This window comes from Phaenicophaeus curvirostris, chromosome 1 (genome assembly GCF_032191515.1).
Source record: "Phaenicophaeus curvirostris isolate KB17595 chromosome 1, BPBGC_Pcur_1.0, whole genome shotgun sequence".
NCBI classification, from domain to species: Eukaryota; Metazoa; Chordata; class Aves; order Cuculiformes; family Cuculidae; genus Phaenicophaeus; species Phaenicophaeus curvirostris.
The window spans coordinates 80,897,966-80,918,856 of record NC_091392.1 but is presented as its reverse complement, the minus strand read 5'-3'; the positions used below and the strand labels follow the sequence as shown (position 1 = coordinate 80,918,856).

Below are 20,891 nucleotides of genomic sequence, written 5' to 3'. Positions count from 1 at the left end.
AGCAGAGTGCTGTCAAGGAGTGAGAGGGGGTTAACCACAAAATATTTAATGTCTTAGTCTGCACTTAAAAAAAAACATAGCTGAAAATAGTATTTTCCTTTAGGGCTCTTTGTGCATTGTGGTTTTAGATCAGCTGCAGAAAAGGTTCCGGACAGTGTTGATTCTCCAAAGCAGATGGCAAACAATGATTAACCGGTTCCTTCCAACTGCTCATTAATGAACAGAAACCAAGTTGAACCAGTTATTCCTATTGAATTAAACTTAAAAAAAGTCATGTAGTTACGAGCATAAATAGTCTCATCTAAATCTAAACTTTCCCAGAATAGTGCGGTTGGGGCTGGACGTCTTTCTTCAAGCTTATTTCTGATGGCAGGGGATATGAAGAAGAAATTATAGAATATTACTCTAGTTCTTAATGTAATTTCAAATTATTCCATTGTAAGTGAAATACTGATGTATAAGGGCAAGACCTCTGAACCACATGCATTTACCAGCCTGTCCTACGCAAAAGCGTCTTGAATGCTGCTGTTGAGAATTACTGTCTTTTCTAAAGCTTCTTTAAGGTTTGAGCGGAAGCACTGCTTTAGCAGTAGTATGAAGGATTTTAGATTTATGGCATTAAGAGCTAATGGGAAGCACATTTGCTCTACATTCACATTCCTAAGCTGTTTTACTCATGGCACTTCAAGGCCAAGTGAGGCCTAGGATAGATGGGCTTTCAAATAAAAAAAATAAATGTTTTAATATTGATAATTTGTGAAAAGGTGTAAAAACCGCCATCAGTAAGAAGATACTGAAACAGGCTGGGGGCCGACTGTGTAGGAAGTAGCTCTGTAGAAAAGGATCAGTGGATCCTGGTGCACAAAATGACGGCAGCCAGTCATGTGCCCTTCCAGCAAAGAGCCAACTGCATCCAGGGCTGCATTAGCAAAACAATAGCCAGCAGCTCTAGAGAAGTGATCCTCCCCTCTTTATAGCGTGAGATTGCATTCAGAATATTGTGTCCAGGTTTGGGCACCCTAGTACAAGAAAGATAGAACCGTACTGGCATGAGCCTGGTGCAGGGCCACCAATCCAGCCGGGGCTGGAGCGCATGGTAAGCAAGGTTTAGCTGAAAGAACTGAAGTCTGTTCATGTAAAAGGACAAAGAGGAGGCCTTATTGCTGTCTGCAATTACCTGATCACAGGGTAAGGAGAAAATGGAGCTTAACTCTTCTCAGATGTACACAGCAATAAAACGAGGACCAATGGCCCCATGTTGGAACATGAGAAGTTGTAGTCAGATACAAGGAAAATAATTTTACCACAGAGTGGTTGAACATTGGAACAGGTGTCCAGAGAGGTTGAGAGTTCTCTGTCCTTGGTGCAGGACAAGGTTCGATGGGATACATGCCTGAGCAACCTGATCCAATTAGATCCTTCTCCATTGAGCAGAAGGTTGGGCTAGATGCTTCCAGAGGTCCCTTGCAAACAGAATTATTCTGTGGTTCTATGATTCGTTCAAGAACAATATTGCAGACTTGGACCAACAACTTGTTGAAAATCAGAGTGGAATTAATAGTATTGTACATCTGGTCACTTCACCTTCTGACATCAAAAGAGTCAGGGGTTTATTTAATGAATTGTTACCTCAGCATTTCTTCTATGTGGTTCTGCCTGAAGTGAAATCACAGCTTTATTCAAGTCAGACAATGAAATTCTCATTGGCTTCATGAGGATCTGAATTCTGTCAGGCTAAATGGAGACTTTAGGAATTTTTTTTTAAAAGTCAAATAATAACAGTTTTAATGTAGGGAGAACTTTAGACAGTATTTTTTAGTTTTTCTGAAACTACATTTCACAACCACCAGATTCCTTTATCCTTATGGATAAAGTTACACTAGTGTTCGAAGCAAAAATATGGTATTTCTCTCTAAGATTTATACTTGTGTTCCTGTAAGCACAAGTATTTAATTGAGTTGCGCTGAAAAAGGAGGAAAAATTGGATGGAGGAAAAGCATCCTTCCCATAGTCTCCAGGTTAGACAGTATTTCAAAGCTTTGAAAACTGCTGACCAGCTCTGACATTTACAAAATACATCTTATAAAGAAAGACTCTGTAAAGAAGTTCAAACCCTATCGCGCAAGCTTAATTACACCCCGACAATGCTTGCTCTTTTGCAACCAGCTGTGATAGAACACATACAACACAGTCTTAACATGTAGTGCAGTATTAGGACATATGTTCATTCATTACGTTTCTGAAGGGGGAAGAGTTTTTAACATTGCTAAGTCTGGCTTTAAGAAATGACACTTTTCAGAAGTGAGTGAATAGCACTGTTACTGCTATGTTTATATGATAAAAAATGTCAAGAGTGTGTTTCCTCGTCTTATCTAACCAACCTCTTCTGCATTATGTTGTTGTATATACTGTAGATTACAATATCTTTAATTGTGTGGATTATGAGTGAAGTACAGATAGTGATAAATTCACAGTGGAGTCTACTTGGCCCATAAAAATTATATGCAGCTCTGAGAAACAGTTACTGTTATTAAGGAACTATTTTGGAAATGAAAGTACCTGTTTCAGCACCCCAGCCTTGATCCTTTAATGCAGTTAGTGTTTTGGGTTTTGCAGGTGTGCATGTAATTATTAATTTAGAATGGTCCAGGAATATTTAAGAACAAAAGTACCTCCAATTTAGGGGTTAATTTATTGTGAATAATGGCTACAGAACAATTTAGTCATTTTCTAACCCAGCCTTCATAATATATGCACTTCCATAAGAACAGCCTGGATTTAAGGAGCATCTGTCATTCTGTTATTACTAATTCCAATATTTGGAATTTGTTGTGATTTTATAGTAATATTAATAACATATTTTTCTTTCTTTTCCTTATAGATTTTATCCTTCAGAACTTGTTTTCTTTGCAGTCTTTCCCTGTAGTCACAAGGGATTTTTACACACTTGTAGAGAATTAACATAACACGTTAGTCCAGTAGCTGGAGCATTAAAAAGCAAGAACATTAAGACTTGAAGTTCTGAGAACTGGTAATACTGCGTTTATGATTTAGGAACTTTTTTTTTTAATGGAACATTTATGTGCTTGCATATGAATCCATTGCATGACATACACCGTGGTTAGCAATAGCTTTTGTGTATCATAGCTCAGGTTCCCATACACTCCTGAAAGTATGTATATTCATGAGATTCATGACATTTTCCTGCATCTGCTCTTATAACAGATTTCATTTCAAAGCAGCACTTCATTGATGTAGTATGCTGACGCATTTTATGTGTGATTGCTTTTCATCTGGTTGTATGATTATTTTGTGACACCTAGTGGATAAATTGATAGAAGTACCAATTTGAGTTCCCTTTGTTTTTTTTAAGATTCTCTTGATAGACTTTCTGGCCTGGAAACTCAAGGTACATTACAAACATGTAGACTCTCTTGCTTTCTTATTTTCTCTCTTTTCTTTTTTTTTTTTGTTTTGTCTCTTAACTTTGCTCATGGAATATCTTGCTCATAGCCAGGGTAAACAAATACTCAACACCAGTCTTGTGGAAATTCCAAGAGTCCCAAAATAATACAAGGTAGTAAACATTTGAAATTTTCATGATATTGTTTAGTCAAGATGCCTACATGTACAGTGTGTGATCTTCACATATCAGATTTTTCTACTGCACCAGCTTTTCTATAGTGTGCTTCAAATAGGCAGTTCCCTTAGGCATAAAGTTATAAAAGGTTACAGAGAAATACTTATTAAGCTGTGAGGACTCTTAGAAATACTCGTTCCCTTACTGTTCTTAGAGAATGTAATCTGATAAATAATTAAAATATTATTCTATACACACAAGAATGTTTTCAGAATATTTACATCAAGAAACAGTCGAGAAATGCCTTAAATACATGACCTACTTTCATAACTAAGATATATCTTGTGAAGTATATCTTAATTTACATGTCATGGATTCTGTGCCTGAAGCTTATTTCAAAGTCATTTCTCCTACAGGAAAATGTTGAAATACTGTCCAGTATGTTTGCTATAAATGCTGTGAGATAGAAAGTAGGTATTTTGATATGACACTATTTTTTTATGTTGATAAGGGAGGGGGAATTAATCAATTCAGTTGCCCCAAGTCTACTTGCTGTGTTGCTGGGTTGATACTATTAGTCTGCATGGTTCTGTCTTCAGAGAAAATACAAAATGATCTTTGCACAACAGATTTTAAATTCTGAAATCTTCTGGCATCCCAGAACAATAGCTTACATGATAGCTAAGATTAGATTTTAGTATTTTTTAAATAGAAGCCCAAAGGATCTGCTAGGCGCTTGAATTTAGAGATATGAGGCTATGTATTTTTCATATGTGGGGAATTGGAATTGAGTTGTGCAGAGTACATCAAGAAATTGATTTTAAAGACCATCTTCGAGATTTTAGGTTTTAGCTTGTCATTCTTCAGAGAAAACATGTTTCATATTTCTACTCCCAAGAGGCTTCAAAATCAGAAAACGTCATACTAAACTGTGTCTTTAATACCGACTTATGAGGTGTTCTTTTCCTGTGCTCTTACTAGTTGCTTATCCTAACATTTCTCTTGTGACTTTCATTTATGTAAAATTAGGGCCTGTAGCAACAGCATCATGAATAATGGACACACAAAGTCTGACACCGTTGAGCTCTGGCAAAGATATGCTCACTCTTCACCACCTGAAGCCGTGCTGAAAGTCCATTAATGAATGTTTAACCAGTGAAAGCTTTAGTCTTGGGTAAAAAGACACAAGAGTAAATCCACAGAGAGCACCGATCACCTGAGAAAACACAAGGTGTTACAGAGGGAGCCAAAAAAGGCAGCACTGTGCATCTGGCCACCCAAGCCCCTCACCTGTACTTCATGAGGAGCACCATATTGGTGCCAGGAAGTGCCATATCAGCGTCACTGGTGCAGTCACTCCTGGTACTCTAAAAGCCTTTCCCCTCTCAGTGCAGGTGGTCACATTGGGCTGTCACAGTGGAAGCAGCAGTTTTCAGTAGTTGCTCCCCTCACTTTTTTAAGACTTGTGGGTCTTGGATTGGGCTAATGAGGCTCGTAATCTTATTAGCTCATGCAGTGAGTGTATGTATAAGACTTCTTTTTGGTGTCTTTCTTGTGCCGGCAGCATGGAGTGCTCTGAGTGGAAAATTACTGATCAGAGCAGAGGCAAAGTGATCATGACAAAAGCGCATGTGTGTATTTTTTTAATCATAACACAACTTGAGACAATATCAAAGGATGGTAACCAAGCTTTTACTGTGCACAGAGATCATCTGCTGGTAGCCAAAGAAAAACAATAACCAAAAGGAAAAAGGGATCTCAATAATTAGCAGTGGTTTTAGTGGCAAGTTCGTGAAGATCCTTGAAAGGTGCAAGCATGCAAGAGACAGGGCTCAGCTCAGGCTCCGGAAGAACAGCACAGGAAGGGGATGCAAGGCAAGATATGGATCTAGGGCAGGCATTTCACTTCAAGAGGCAGGGACACCACCCCAGCTGCGTTCAGCAGAGGCCTTTGCTGCAGCATGCCTCTTGGCTGGTGGAGCCCTCTCACTGTGAGCTGGTGTCCCATGGCCACGTAAAGCTGTGTCCTAACAGGGACATGAAAACGTCTAACAGGGTCTATGAAAATACTTACTGTTGCAAAAGGGCTTTTTTGAACAGGTCTGTAGCCTTCCCTGCAAAACAAAATTCTAACCAGAAAAAAACAGCCTGCTGCAGTTCTGGTTTGCAAGGTCTGTACAGGTATTTTCCTTGTGTTAATGTATGTTAACGTCCAGTCTTCTGCTTCTTTACTATCAGGTTGAACCAAGTCCAGTGGCCTGACCCAAAATACAGTCCAGTCCTTAGAAAATTGTTCTAAAATGGAAATTAGTTTTAAAGTGTTAACAATATTTTAAAACAAACATCCTGCATAGATTCGTGGGTTTATGCCAGCTTTTCAAATAATACCATGAATGATTGTGAATGCTATGGGTCTAAAAGGATAACGACAACTGTAAATTTGTAAAGGATGGATTTTACTTGTCTGCTGTAATGTAAAGCTTATTCATTGTTTGCACTCCAGTAACTTGATCCTCTTCGTTTTCAAGATGTAAATCCATTTTAGAATGAAAATTTCAGTTTTCCAAAAAAGGGTTTTGTTGGGTGAGATTGAAGATGGCATTTTTTTTAAGAAGATGTAAGATGAGTATTGTTTTCACAGTCTTGTGACTCTGGTTAGTGTTATTTTCCTACATAAGGACCTGAAATAAATGACATTAGGGTTCCTGACAGCAGTATTACCTAGGTCAGCTGTGATACCCCACGAATCGCAGATACTCAAATGCCAAATCTAGTTGACTTGAAAGTCAAATGCCTTATTTAGGATTCTCTGTGTAGTAGTTGGGGTTCTATCCAAAAATGCTTAAAAACATTGCTCAAGTAATTGCTTGGGGGATTGCTGAGTATTTAACTAGAGAGATTGGATGGCTGTGATCCTGACTGTTCTCTGCGTCAGTGGGTGTGCCGAGTTGCATTTTTTATTTACATAGGGCTTGAGGGGAAGTGGAAAAGCTGTGGTTTTCAAGAGTTGGACATCATATACCTAGTGAAAGATAAGGGTGCTCAATTTAAGCATGCAGTTTTCTGTTCCAAAATGTTAAGCAAATCCAGGTAATGTCAGCTGAGTTATGTGTGTTCAGCTCTTCCAGAAATAAAGTCCAATCTCCAGCATCCTGAAATAAGCGAATAGTTGGAGGGGGTAACATTAATGTTTCATTTTTGTGTCATCTGCATTAGAGAGTAGAGATGAATTACTAATGTTTAGGAAATGTTTACTGTAAGAAAGGTGTTATGTGCCCCTTTCATTCTTAGCTATCTCTGATAGGATAAAATAAAACTGACACATTTTCTTAGCTCTTTTCTTAACAAGAAACAATCCCCAGTCTGTCACAGCTTCATCTTCTCTTGCTGCAGACATTTGTCTCCTAGATAATCCAGCCCTTGCTTTTGTGTTTCTAGGCTTGGTAAGATACCAAGAGTACCTGTAACATTTCTTTTTCATAAGACACACCTCACTTGCCCTTGGTGGATTTGTCATCTCCACACAGGTTTCATCTTCCCTGAGTGCTGGCCTTACCCTGATTTCTGGCCATGAGGGTCTGGTAAACGTCATTTCTGTCATGGAGAGCTCAGAAATGCAGCCCAGCATGAGTTCCTTTGCTGCTGCTTTTGCAGCCGTCCATGTCGTGCCTGGCAACCATCTTAGACCTGGGCAAAAAGCCCATCGGGGCAAACACAACAACGTGGCTGGGAAGTTAGTAGACGGAAAGATTATGCTAGGAAAACACGGAAGGTGAATATTTTAAGCCTTACAAAACAAATAGCTCATAGTACACTGAACAGTTCTTCGTTCCTTTTGGAATTTATTTTTAAAAAATCTATCTCCTTAAATATTTATTTGCTGAAGAATACAAGTGTAACATACAGAACAGCCAGTGATTAGCCCTGGTTTATTTTCTCTTTCTTGTGGAAGCTTTGAGAGATTCTGTGTGTTTTCATCATTCTCTTGAACAGTAGCCTTTGTGGTTTTCTTGTGTTCAGATATTACCTAAACAAAACTCAGAAATAAATGTGCTAGAGAAATAAAAATTTTGTCAGTGTAGGTACTGCAGTGTGCATGAAAACATGATCCCACATCCAAGAAAAATGAGGTGATGTTCAGATGAAAAGCTGCCTTTTTCCTAATACATTCTGTTTTGAAGCATCTGGTTAACATTCAAGGCATTTTGGAGCATTAATGCTGTGGCATGACTAACATAGATGTACAGGACATGTCTGTGAAGGTGCAGAATGCCTTTGATGCATACCCAGCCCTGGCTCCTTGTCTTTACTGCTAGTCAGTTCTCTGTACACTCATTCAGTAGGTTAAAAGAGCTTTCATTAAGCATATCGTGGGTTTTGATGCCACTGTAAACTTTTTCTGAAACATGCTACATGAATGGCCATTTCTATGGAGGAATTTCCTTGAGTGTTTCATGGATCTACAGGAGAGTAAGGAAGCTTCTGTGTAGGTCTGGGCTGGTAGTCAGGCTACAGTATGTAAGATGCAATTATATAAGCTAATGTACATGCGTGTTTGTGTGTTCTGTTGCCTTTTTGTTTCCTCATACATAAAATGTTCAGGATTTTAGGAGCACCCATAAACTGCTGCAGAGCTCAGAGACGTTTAGCCAGAGTTCTGCCTCATTTCATAGCTGCTCCCTTCCCCCAAATATTTGCAAACAGATAGATACAGACAATGAATTCAGTGAATATGTAAAATTACGTATTAAATAGAACCATGTTACAGTATTTATGATGAAATAAAACAGTAGACAAAAATTATATAACAGATTTTTAATAGAATTAATTGCTCAGTGCAAGTAGTCATTGGCTCGTAAATTCTTTTCTGATGTGCAAGATTTCTGAGGATCCAGAAGCGTTGACTTTAACTTCTGTGCCCAAGGGTTTGTGCTGTACTGGATCATCAGGGCTTTCTTCAAAGCCACTGAGGCCAAGTGAAGGTATACCGTCGATTTCAATAGTGTGTGAATTGCTCTCCTTCTTAAAAGATGTCTCCTGATGACTTTGAGGAAAAAATTCCTGTGCAGAACTGTGAATAGAGTTTGTAGAAACCAGAACAGCGCACTTGAATGTTTTACAGTAGAACCAGGTAGCCTCATTGATGAGCAGATATCACAACCATCATCCATTTGGATGTTATCACAAAGATAAAGAATCATGCATTTGATCTCCTAGTTGCAGTCTGGCTATACTAATGCCTAGTTAAACATATTTTAAAGTTAATGCATGCAGGCTAATGTTCTTCTGAAGCCAGCTGAGAAAGACAAACACTTACACAGAGAACTGTCTAAAGCAGGAGCCAAACTGAATCAAATTTTATAAAAAAAACTGTGCCTGTCCACTAAATGCAGGAAGAGGCTGTGGAGGGTTGGTCCTGTGAGTATTTCACATTGTGCCTGCCTGAAGTTCCAGCAGAACCTGTCATGTATTATTAAACTGCAGTAAAATTTCACAACTGGGAATAGAGCTGTCATTTACCATTTTAGAAGCGGCTGTGTTTCAGTAGTGGGTAAGATCACAGTATGCATCATACTTCACAGGAGTCACAGAATCCGTGTTTGTAGAATACTTCTTGAAGGATACAAGCTGTATGAAGGCAGTGTGTCATTTTTGTTGTAGTTATTTAAACATATATTTGAAAATATTGTCTGTCAAGTTTGCCACATGTAGGCCTCAGGAAACTGTATCCTTCCGTCCGCTGAATAATTTCTGTCTGATATCTGCAGAAGAACTTACCTGCCATAGTACTGCTCTATCACAACCCTGTCCTGGAAGGATGTTGTAGCAGTTCAAATTCCTGTCCAGGCTCTGATCCAGGGCTTTTTGAATCCAGTCAGAAAGCCTCCGTTGGCCTCAGCATCCACCATAGCAGAACCTCAGCCATTTACCCCACAACCGCTCTTGCCAGATAATGTTTGTGACGTTTTAATACTGAATAGTCTGTAAGAGCAGAGCAGTGACTGTGCATCCCTTTGGAAGCTATAAGATAATAATTATATGGAGACGTGTTGGAAACCTTTCTCCTGGGAGCCCAGTGAGGTTTGCCTCTGTAAATCATTCTGAGTTTTGGGTAGAAGGTGCTCAAGCACTCGGTCTGTGTTGTCCCAGAGCCTGTTAATTAGTGAGGCTTTTAATTGTATAACAACCCTACTTTAACACTGTGCTCTTTCCTATTACATCATAGAAATAGCAAGTTTGGCCCTGTGCCTTTTTGAAAGTGACTGCTGAGGTGTTTATTACCATCAGTTCCAAGACATTTTTCAGTGAGCAGTGAGAGTTGGAATATGGAAATGTCATATTTTTCCTAGTATTAAACAGTTGTTAAACTAGAAACATCACTCTTGCCAGATAGTTATTTTGTATGCATGTCTTCTTTGTAGAAGGAAAATGAACATGCATTTTTCTTTAATTAAGTATTTTAAAGTTCATGCTTGTTTAGTGATCTAGTCAATTAAAATAAGTTTGCGAGCAGCTTGTAAGAGCAGAAGACTAATTAATTTTAGGTGTTGGATAAGGCACATTCTTTTCCATTTTTGTCTGCTAATGAGTACTGCTAATACTGATAATAACAGATCGTATATAAAATAGTATTACACAAAGTTTGTGATACTGTACAAATAATTATCTCAATATCTTTGTGAATTAACAAACTACTCTTGGTTTTGTGGGAATATACACATTAAGGCAATGTTATATCACAGCTGCACATAAAGAAAAGTCTTTAACCTTTTATGATAATCGAAAATAAGAGAACCTTTTGAAATAATTAATAAAAGCACACCTATTTTTTTCAACATGGGCAAACGATTTCCATTCTCTTACCTAGCATTGCATCTGAAAGTGAAAGTGAACTTCCTTACTCATTGGTATCAGCCATAAGTGTATGATTGCGATCTGAAATTTCCAGTGAGGGGAGGTATTTGAGTCTGTGGGGTATTTTGGGCTTCTCAATACTGTGGGCACATCCTTTCAATGCTAGATTGGTCCTTTGAACTGTTTTTACTGGACCATCCAGCATAAAGAACTGCTACAAAGAAAGCCTACGTTGTTTTTATTCATCCACTCTAAAGCAAATGCTTATGCAGAAGTATCACTTTGAAGTAAATCAGGCAATACACAGTTTTCCTCCGATTATGTTGTGTAACACTGTTATATTTATATAACGATAGGGTTTGTTTTATACTGAAAGCATTTTCTGTGACTGCACAATTCACAGGTACCCACCCAGCACTGCTAAAATTCATTGCCTTCTGCACAGATTCTTAGCCAAAGCTCCAATACAAATTTTTGGCTCTTAAGAAAAATACCAAGATCTCTGACCATGCATGTGAAGATGATGTTTGTTTTTAAATACTTTATCTAAGAAACACAGGGTTTTTCCCAGGGAATTACTTAGAGAGTAGTTGACTTCGCAGAAAAGCTGACCCTCAGAAAACACAGACGTTTAAAACCCTTAAGTGCATAGAGAAAAATAGCATTCATTCTGGTGCAGAACTTTCCAAATGTGCTTCTTTGACAGTGGCTAGAGAGCAATTTCTGCTACCAATTTTTACTATTTACATTAATGAGATACTGAAATCTTTCATGCTACTCTTTGTGTATAATATATAGAGTATATTTTATATCCTTTTTGGCCTGCAAGGGCATTGACGTTACAAGACATGAAATCCAGGATTGTACAGTATTCCCTCCAGTACAGTGGTCTCAGAGTAGATGGAATTTTACCATTCCTGTTCTCTTCAATGAAGATGAACCGTATATGGCTCACCACAACCAGTAACCTCTTTCTGCATGTGGTCTGAGTCCACTACAGTTAAATGATCTTTGCAGTTGACAGAATATAACATTGCCTTTTATGCATTAACACATTGCTATCTAATTTGTTTAGGTATCTGCGTTCTCCTTATTTTTCTATTTCATTTAATAGTGTATTTGTTTCTTGAAGATGAAGTAGCTGATACCTCTCTCTGCCAGTCTCTGCAATGCTCTTCACATTTAAGTCAATCTAAAAAAATACCTTTTCTATTTTTTTATCACTATACTTTGTTTCTTCCTGTGGTTTAATCATGGTAGTTACAACTGAGTGAGAAAGCTGATGCTGTGCATGGTTCTTCTTGAGAAATTGTAGAAAGAAGCTAATCTTTGCTTTTGCACATGGTCTCACTGACCTTATAATTGTTTCAATGTTCAGTGAAATTAATTTGATATTTGTGTGTTTTCTCTTGCTCTTCTCTTTTTAGTTCCCCATTATGCTGAAAGCAGTAGCAGATCACTTCAGTTACCCTGAAATGTGACCTGCCACCTTTGGGGTGAGATCTGCTTTATAATGAAACATCACTTTAGTTTGTCCATGTGGCTGATGTATGTATCATTTATTGTTTTCTTTAGTTAACTGTTAAGAAAAATTAAGTTAGTTGATTAAGCTAGGGGTTTTGCTTTAAAAGTTTGCTTATTAATTAAAGCAGTATTTATATTACACTATGGACTGGTATCTCAGTTATTTCCACTTTTTAGATCTGCCCTGAATGAGAAGTGTAGTGGCCCTTTAAACCAGGTGGTGGGGCAAAACTACCCCCTCAAACTCTAGCCTAAGTGTAAGAGTAGGTTATACTATAGAGGCAATTTTGCTAGTCATGTCAATCAAAGTCTGTGTAGTATGGTAGGATATATCTGGTTTGGCCATTGATTCAGAGCAGGATTACTGTTTATTGAGGAATAGAATATTGTCTGAGTAGTCCGTAGCTTTTCCTCGTAATCTTGACAAATTCTTTGTTCAGTCTCATGGATTTACCCATGCAGAACTTGGGAAGTGCAGTTACAGAAACCCAGCTCTTCCCCATTAGGATAATAGAGGAATGTCTAGAAGCATGTTAAACAATCTCTCTTAAGTCACTATCTGCTCTCTTACGTCATAGTGATGCCTTTCTTGAAGTGACAAAACTGGTTTGATAAGATGCAGTCATGTCAGACCTGGAAGTACAAAAGTGCATTTATTAAAAATGAATGCTGTATCCTCTTTCCCCTCATGTAACTTGTCACTGACATGACTTCACAAGCTGCAAATCTATTAAATGTTTCAAACATGAAACTAGAGCTCATTAAGCAAAATGTCGACTGGTACATGGCAAACTGTTTCAGACTCAAGACTGTTAATATTTGTCCCCAGAGTTTTTTGTCTTCTAGGTTGTCACCAAGCAATCCAGTTGTCTGGGAGTACAGCTTGTGTTTCATCTGATCAGAGTCTGACTGTCCTTTGGGGTGAGGTAGTAGGTTGTATAGTTTTAGGGTTATGCCCTGCCTGTCAGATAACTATACAATCTACTGTCTTTCCTGAAGTGGCTGTGATATCATCGCTGGATAAGTCTTCAAAGGACAAAGCAAATATTTTTCAACTGTAACGTTCTCTGTCTCTGTCTACATGTTGGATTTGGTTCTTATAGCAGGGTTGTGAAAAAACACAAATCTCCTTGTAGTTTTTAGATTCCTGTATTTCTCCCTCGGGTTCAAAAACAATATCCTTTCCGTCATTTTGTCAGAGAAGGTGGGATGCAAGTTACAGGGCACAGAGGTACAACCCAGTCTGCAATGGGCTTGCTCACGCTTAGTTTTCTCAGACTGCCATGAGAGTGACTGTTTAGAAACAGCTGACCCGTTTCCCCATTACTTGTGGCACTTGTGTTTATATTCAGTGGAAAATGCCACTTTTGATTCAGCAACTGTTGAAATGCATTTTGCATAGACTGTTTGAGAAACTATCAAGTGATGAGTTGGACAAAAAGCAAAGATGATGTCTTCCAGTTGCTCATTGTTCTGCCCTGGAACTGTTAAATGCTTGAGCCCTAGGTGAGGAGGTTTCGTAAGTCATTGTACAAAAACTGATTAAACTTGCCTTTTTATTACATAATGATTGTCTGGGAGGGACAGTGCTTGCTGCTGTGGTCTCTGGAGTCACCCCATCAATTCAGACTGACTTCCAGGAAGAACTGTGAAGGAGGGCCAGCAGGAAATAATTATAGTCATTATGGTCCTTTTAAAGCTAAAAAATATATAGCTAGGAAATGTTCAGAGAATCCTACTTGTAGATGGTGAAATGTTAATTTTCTTCAGAATATACACTTGATGCTCTAACAGGATGAGGTAGTAGGTTGTGTGGTTTCAGGGTAGTGATTTTGCCCCAATCAGGAGATAACTATACAACCTACTGCCTTCCCTGATAAGCAGCATAACAACATCAGTGTCTTAATTCACAGAAAAACAGGGGCTAGAATATACTTCTGTGACCAGCAAAGTAAGTCTACATATTGTTGTTGTAACCCCATGCCTCATAGCTCTAAGATAGGTGTCTTCTATTATTTTTAATAACATCCTACAAATAATTGTCTTTTAAAATTCTTTATCTTGAAAAATTTAATTAAAGAGGTTTTGCTTATTTCTGAGTTTGTCTGCTCTTGATCTATTTCATTTCAGTGGAATTACGTTATCATGGGAAATGATTCCAAATGCTGTGAACTTGCATTTGACATCTAAGTTTGAGTGCCACAAATTTTACTAGCAATGTGCTGGTTTTTGTTCTACCTTACCTCTCCCTCAGGAATCTTCCAGTGTTTTACAGATAATACTAGATCATGTCACACAATGTTCTTCAGCAAGTCGACTTTATATTAAAAATAAAAAGCTGTAGCGGTGAAAATCCAGGCCTAGATTTAAAAAACAAAACAAAAAAAAACCCCACAAAACTAGACATTTATTTTGTACCCCCAGTTTCTCATAAATAGGCTCATTTCATGACTTTTAAATGTCCCCAAAAGAGAATTCTCTGCAATCTAAGAGGTATAAATTGCACCTGGAAAGCCATAGACAGAAAATGCTAAGTCCATTGAAGACATTTTGAGAATAGAGTCTTATGCTAAAAAACTGTGGGGGAAAAAGGGAAACTAACAACAAGGTGCTGGTGTTGGTTGTGTACATAGAAATCATTTTCCCACAAACAAAATACACCAGGAAATAGGAGTCATGTAAGACTTAAGGTTAGCTTCAAGACCAGCAGTGTTGAACTGGTTACGTATAACCATTTAATTTTACAGCATCTCCTTACTGTAGATTGGTGTGAAAATTTTTGTCAGACTTCTCTATCCCTATCTTACATGCTTCACAAAAGAGAGCCTTGCTCACATAAAAAGCATTGCCTTCGTATCAGTAGTCTGGCATGCTGAGACATCCACAGTGAGAGCAAATGAAAAAACTGATGTTACGTTTGACAGCACAACTGGGTATTTTATGGCTTCTCTGGTCTAAAAATATCTCACATATCTGGGTTTGGATGGTATTTCAGGTCATTCAACACCTAAAAACGGGGCCTTTTGTTAATATCTTTAATGAAAGTTTAGGAACATTATTTGATTCATGTTCATAAAGAAGGGATCATGGCTGTTGGTAGAAGAGGAAAAATTGCTGAGTGTCTGAAAGACATAGGAGCACAGGCAATACTGTGGCTGGTTTTAATCTTCTCTTTTCTTCTTGCTGTTTAAAGAGGATCTCTTAATTTGAAACTGCTGTAAGGATACTTACCATTCTGGCCATGTTCAAGGGCTGCGAGACATGCATTGAAGATTGTAAACTCTTCTGCTGAAAATGCAGACTCACAGCTGCAGTGTAGATATCTTAGATGAGCGTGAGTAGTGATTGCATTGTGTATAGCTTAAAATGTCCTTCTCCTCTCCAGGGTACAGAATGGGCTGGAAATATCTAGCTTAGTCTTGCATTCAGTAAATACATAGCAAATGTTCTGTATGGAATAAAGGGGTGACAAGAGGAAAAATCCTCTCCACGTTCTACAACAGCCTGTTAGACCTTGTCTCTGAAGTTGTTTTAAAATCTTTTGGCTCTGCCTGGGTCAGCATTTTGTTCTTGTTAATGAGCTGTGAGTTTTCAGATTCTAGTCATTCTGGCAATCCCATTGAAACAAAGGGCCAAAAAAATCCATAGTGTTCTCATCGCTAGGATCTACAGTAAATGCAAAAACATGTGCCTATATTTAGCAGCGTGCAAGCCTGCAGTTAATCAGGTCTGTCCTTAGCAGTAGGTGTCATTACAGCCAATAGGAACTCCAATAGAAACTTTAAAACAACTCTGTGGTGCCAAATACTTTCCAGAACTGTATACTGAAAATGTTTGTATTGAATTGTAAGTAAGTAGCTTGGGCTGCTGGAATCATGATGAAAAACAAGCTGTTTTTTAAAACTCAAGTCAGCGTTACTTCTTGAGGTCACGCGCTGTTGTGTGGCACACATTAGGTGTAAGGAAAAAGCATAAACATGAGTATGCATAATATAGCATATGATAACTGGATATCATAACATACACTTTATTATAATCTGTGTCTGCTTAAACATCTTTTTTGATTTTTTTTTAGTGTAACAACAGCATTAACCAGTGAGCAAAAGCTTAATACATCTTGCTGGAACAAAGCCTGTGCATTTGCTTATAACAGACCAGAAGAAAAGAAGGGGAAAGGAGAGGGGGAGGTTTCTGTGAGTTCTAGATTTCAGTTTTTAATTTCCCTTTTGTGCCCTGGAGAAAGTACCTGGTGTTTTGACACAAGGTATGAAAAAGACATCAAGCAGATCCCTAACATTAAAGCCATTGTTGTTCAGTTTTAGATCTCTGCTGCATGGATTTGTGGAGCTTTCTACCTCTTCTTCCATGAGCCTCTTCAAGGCTGTTAATGTTTTTGATGGGTTTTTTTAGAGTGAGCAAACCTCCATATCCTCACAAGCCAGATGCCCAGCATGAAAAGTTTGACTTAATTCAAAACACTGAAGCAAAGGTAAATGCTTTTAGCCAATCCTAACTAAAGGCTGTGCTACCAGTCCCACTTGTGAAAAATCTGGTTTTTGAACTGTGCTTAGGTACCGTGAAGTGCCAGCTGCTGGGGCTGTGTCTCCGTGGCTGCTCTTGAGAGGGCAAAGGCGTTGAACACAAGTAGTTCTTGGGCACTCTGCTGAAAGGGCAAATTACAAAGGGGGATTTGTACTGGGAGGGAATCCAAAAATGCAGTCAGACTGTAGCTGGCATGCCAATCCCTGCTGGTACAGATTCAACGTGAGGCACTGCATATTGCTAAATAAGAGTCACACTTGTGGTTGCAGTGAAGTTGCTGGTGTGCATCAGGAAAGAAAAAATGCCTGCCTTTCCTAGTGCTCAGAGAGGTTCCCAGGATTGTGCTCATAATGGGAGACAAATACTAAATGAGAACAAAATAAAACATTAGCAGAAGTCTTCTGTGGTAAAACAGCATGCACCATTCAGAGAATGAGAGGTCTGAGCATATTGCTAACTGCCATGAATGTGATTGTGCACAGTAGTTACCTAGAGGTGGTGTAGCTAAAACCTGGTCGGGCTTGGAGGGGAATTTTGTAACTAATGCTATGCAGTTCCCACAATATGAATGCATATCAGTTATGGCAGAAATGGTTATCGGGATTACTGGTGAAAGAAGGTAATTTCTGTCATGAAATACAGCAGCAAATTGAAGATGGAAAGGGAGGGAGGGGACAGAATTGTATTAGAACTCAAAAGGGACTGGTAAATGGTGGTTATACAAACTGGAAATTGTCCAGGACTCCATGGTTAAGCTACATATGCTTAGGGGAAAAAAGCAACCAGGAATGCCAACAAATGACCATCCAAGCAGGAAGATGCCACCTCTCATAATCTTTCCACCAGGCAAACAGATGGAAGAAGCCCGGTTGTATGGCTTGGCAGGAGTGCAGGAAGCAGCTTCCCACACATGCTGCATCACTGCACACGGAGCAGAGCAACGTCAAAGTACTGAAGGAGTTACCAACACCAAGAAGTGTTTCTATCTTCAAGTCTCTCTGTGTGAGGTGTTTGCTCTACTGGGATTTTCCCCTGTTGCTCTCTACGTTGATCTGAATTACTGTGTGAATTAATACACTCAATGGAAGTGCAAGAGCTGAAGCCCATCTAGATGCATATGGGGGTCAGTCAATAACAGGATGCACTAAATTGCCCCATCCTTGCGGGGAATGTTTAAAAGATTTTTCATAGAATCATAGAATCACCAGGTTGGAAGAGACCCACCGGATCATCAAGCCCAACCATTCCTATCAATCACTAAATCATGCCCTTTAGCACCTCATCCACCCGTGCCTTAAACACCTCCAGGGAAGGGGACTCAACCACCTCCCTGGGCAGCCTGTTCCAGTGCCCAATGACTCTTTCTGTGAAAAATTTTTTCCTAGTGTCCAGCCTAAACCTCCCGTGGCGGAGCTTGAGGCCATTTCCTCTCGTCCTGTCCCCTGTCACTTGGGAGAAGAGGCCAGCTCCCTCCTCTCTACAACCTCCTTTCAGGTAGTTATAGAGAGCAATGAGGTCTCCCCTCAGCCTCCTCTTCTCCAGGCAAAAAGAATGGCACCAACTTCACAAAATTTTACTAGGAAAAAATCCCAAATAATTTGCTCTTGAGTTTCAGAGACTTCATAAGGCTGTTAACTCTAAAATGGCAGTGACCTGTCTGTTTGCCCCAAGAAAGTCCTGCTGATGCCATTGATTTTACACAGGTGCAACTAAGGCAGGGGTGGGGAGAGATGCCCCATACACTGACAAAGTCTGTTTAGCTATATGTAATATCCGCTTAGGGAGTGTGTATGCTCATATGCCCTCCCTTAGAACCCTCAGCCCAACAGCCTTTTGGAACAGTTGCACTGACCTCAAGATGGTAGTGCCTGTTCTTGGCAGAGGCATTTTCCCTAGGACTACCCAGGAAATGCTTCAGGGCCTTCACGCACAGCTTCTAGCCCCAATTAAATACATCCGCAGCTGTCTTCCATAGAGCTTGAGTCTAATATTGTGCTCAGCTTTGGGCAGTAGCACAGCTCAGCTCCTTTATTCTGGGCTCATAGGTACATCTGCTTGCAGCAATGCTGAAGCCTGAAGTCATGCCTGCCTGGCTTATTCTCCTAGTGTCTTGCTGGAGTTTCACTGAGCCAACGTCAAGGAAGCAAATCTGCCCTCCTGCTAAATGGTCTGCAGAGTCATGGGCTTTGCAGAACTGGTAGAGCTGTGAGCCACTGAGCTGCTGATATCCTTGCTGCTGCAATGCAAATGCGAGAAGTGGAATTGGTGTAAAGAACTAAAACTTAGCCCAGTCCCAAGAGCAGCACACCAAGAATGACATGAGTAAAACAAAACCTTTTAAAGCCATCTTGGCATAGCTCTGATCCATGTGATTCAAAACCATCAATGAAGGTTTCTAGGTATTAACTTCCATTACAAAAACTATGTGAGATGGGTGCCTTCGAAGATGTCTGTGAGGATCTGGGATTCAGTGACTTGGATGCCGACATCTCGCCAAAAATCACAGCGCCAGCACTGCTTAACAGAGCAAGACAAAGACATCAAAAATCCTAGGCCAAATACCCACTGATTTTCAAATAAATCTGTGTTCCTAAGTCACTTTGGCACTAATTGTTTCACAATTAACAGTAATGATTACCAGTCATGCTAAGCACTTGATGGTACAAAGGCTTTTGTCTGGTTGTGGAATACAGTTCTTGCCGAGTCTCCAACACAAATCAAAACCATATGAGTAACCAGGTTAAGACACAACGAAGTTCCCTGATGTGGCTTATGTTTGTATTCCAGCCAGGGCCTGAGGCTCTTACTCAAGATTTTCCCTGTCCAGCTTGCATATGCAAATGTAAACAATAATATTTCCATTCTTGAGGAGCCCAAGTGAGCTTCTATAATGCAGACAAAGGCATTAGTGTGTTAAAAAGGTCTCTCAATCCGCTGAAAAAGGGCAGCAGTTTATGTATTAGTATTTGGTTTTAATTAACACTTGGAAGAGAGCAAGAAACACTTGATGCACTTAAAACTAAGACAAATAGAAGTGTCTTTCTTACATGTTTCTCAATATAAACATCTAAACTGAAAATAAAATAATTCCTGATAAGGTAAATAGGCATTTACCACTTGTGAAAGATGGCAGCTTAATCCTTGTCCCTTTACACAGCAAGATGGGTTTTTCGAACATCTCACTTTTGGTGATGAAAACATCACCCTTTCTGTGGAACTGAAGAGTAAAATACAGCTTGCAGCACTCAAGGGTCTAGGAGGTTTCAACCTAATCTCGGTCTTTGCAGTCCTTCCTGAGCAGATTATTCCCATGCTGGCGCGTACACGCTCTTTCTAGATTTAACCTGAATTTGGTACTGTCTCTCTTACATCTGCTAAAAAGCTACTTTGGAAGCTTGACAAATGGTGCTGCAGCAGTGCCTGTTTGAAAATCAGATGGGGAATCCTATTTTTATTTAGGCTTGGCTTGCTGGCTCATTTCAGTGACCTCCACTGAGGTTAGGCATGGTTACAATATAAAAACTTCTTCCCCCGCCCCTTCTAAAATTTAAACATGTCCAAAACTTTCATTGTATTTTATTGTTCTCTCCCTTGTTTGCTGTTTAACATGGGTGAAATAAAATGTTTGATGGCCTAGGATTTAATGATTTACCGTTTATCTCCCCATCCGAGTTGCTTTGGAAGTTCAAATGGACGAATTAGTTTCTATTTCATTCTCCTTTGCAATTCAGCAGATTTTCCAGAGCTTAAGAAGTTGCAACAGTAGCAAAATAACCCTTACAAAGTACATTGCATTTGAGACATTCATCCTATTGTGCTACCCGACAGAAAAAAGAAAGAGTGAACATTCTCAAATTTTACTAAAATTTAAGCAAAATGAGAATTAGGAAAATCTCCCTCAGAAAATTCACACACTTGAAAGATTTTTCACACTGGAGTAAAAAGAAAAGAGATTGTATTACCTAGTGTATGGGAGTGTATCCATAGCTCAAGCTCCTTCCAGATTTCTGACGGAGGAGCTACATCTACATTGGTTTGGGTAAGTGAACACACAATGAGAAACGGTTGTCGCTCACATAAAGCTAAAACAGCTACAAAAGGAAACCTCCCTCAGCCGATGATGGCGTATTTCTGCTACTTGAATCACACTCAGCATCTGCAGCTGGAAGCCAAGATGTGGTTTGACCGTATGCGAGGCAAAACATGTGGTGACTTAGTTTTTATGGATGATAGAGAGTGGAGGTAAACACACACGACGTGACTAGCATCTGAGTTTGCTTCAACCTGTTGATACACAGCTGCATGTGGCATTCAGCAGGTTATTTTCCCCACAGGTAGTAAGGCGCGCTTTTTCCCCAAGAAATGTTTAAAGCATTTCTATCACTATCCA

General features: G+C 39.3%; 1 protein-coding gene and 1 long non-coding RNA gene across 3 annotated transcripts in view; one reads left to right on the top strand and one right to left on the bottom strand.

Annotated features, from left to right (window-relative positions):
- LOC138724938 (uncharacterized) overlaps positions 1 to 14,421 on the top strand; it is a 105,948-nt gene extending 91,527 nt beyond the window's left edge. For both annotated transcript variants that reach the window (XR_011338136.1, XR_011338135.1), the window contains exon 7: positions 11,863 to 14,421. This is a non-coding gene — a long non-coding RNA (uncharacterized lncRNA). The remainder of the gene's footprint in view (positions 1 to 11,862) is intronic.
- The window catches only part of LRP6 (LDL receptor related protein 6), a 704,489-nt gene that overhangs the window by 120,021 nt on the left and 563,577 nt on the right, over positions 1 to 20,891 (bottom strand). The gene's annotated exons all lie outside the window — the stretch shown is intronic.